The following is a 1,265-nucleotide window of genomic DNA, read 5'->3' on the forward strand; positions in this document are numbered from 1 at the left end:
CCTCTCTTTTCTGGCCTCTCCATGCGGCTCTCCTTTGGCTCGGCGCCATCTTGGGCCGGCGCTCCGAGATCTTTCTTCTCAGCTGCTTCTTCGACCGCATGAACGGCCACACGCAGCTGGGCCTTCAAACTCAAACCTTCATTCATTAGATCAGTCACAGTTTGAAAAGCTGCACTCATTTTTCCCCCCTTGTTGTCCCATAGGGCCACTCTCTCTTTTATGGTGCGCTCCTCCGTCTCCGGGTCTTCACGGAGCTCGGACGGACGCCCGCGATCCCTCAATCTAGGCACCATCATGCCAGGGGAAAACCAATTGATTGGCGCCGGTTCTTTAATCTCCTGGGCACATCTCGGACAACGGGCACACTCCCGAGCTAGATCTGGGCTCACTGCGCCCGCCGGGTCGACTTTGGCGAGGGACATGGTATCGAGGGGCTTGAACAAGACCCGCTCATTGCCCATGATACACCCGAACGCCGCGAGGTGAAGATATACCTCTGCCCCTCCAAGGGCTTCGTCTTTGGAAGCTCCCTCTTTTTTTCTCAGCGAAAAGCGTCCGTTGACACATCTCTCGCCCGCTCCACCCGCCTGGTGATCAACAATATGCGCCTTCAGTTCTGCGATGCTCGCCACGCCGCGCTTTCCACTCTTCCAAGGACAACTCTTAACTAATTCCAGTTCTAGCGAGCCCTCTCCTGATCCCATCCTCGTCGCCATGTGCGGGCCGGGAGCGACCCGAGCCCTTTTCTGTGCTGCACGCGGGCTGTGGCCAGCAGCCCGGGCACGCTGGATCGGAGAGGGAGGGCAACGAGCTGGAATTAGGCGCAAATGCTTAGCGGTAGTTTTAAAGATTGTTTACTTACACCGAGATGGCAGTGGTGTAGGCTGGAGAACTTGCTTGAGTTGCAGTTACAGACACAGACAACATGGACGGTCGCGTGGAGTTTGCTAGGCTCCACGGAACAGAACTCCTGATGCTCTGGGTGAACACGCCACCAAAATCGAAATCGGAGATGCGTCTTATAAAATTTGTGATCGAAGATGGGAAGAGGTGGGCGATGGATCAGGTCGCCAAGCTCCTCTGAATCTCGCGCAGGGTCTCTCTTACCCTGCCGTGTATCCAGAGTCCCCACGAGATGGATGTGGAGTCCTCTTCAGCTTGGGCGGAAACCGCTCAAGCCTCTTATACGGCTAACAGGCCAATCGTTAGCCGCCACGTGGGAATAATTTAAAACTAGCCAATAGCGGGGAACGAATTTGCATACC

This window comes from Alligator sinensis, unplaced genomic scaffold (assembly GCF_000455745.1).
Source record: "Alligator sinensis unplaced genomic scaffold, ASM45574v1 scaffold66_2, whole genome shotgun sequence".
NCBI lineage: Eukaryota > Metazoa > Chordata > Crocodylia > Alligatoridae > Alligator > Alligator sinensis.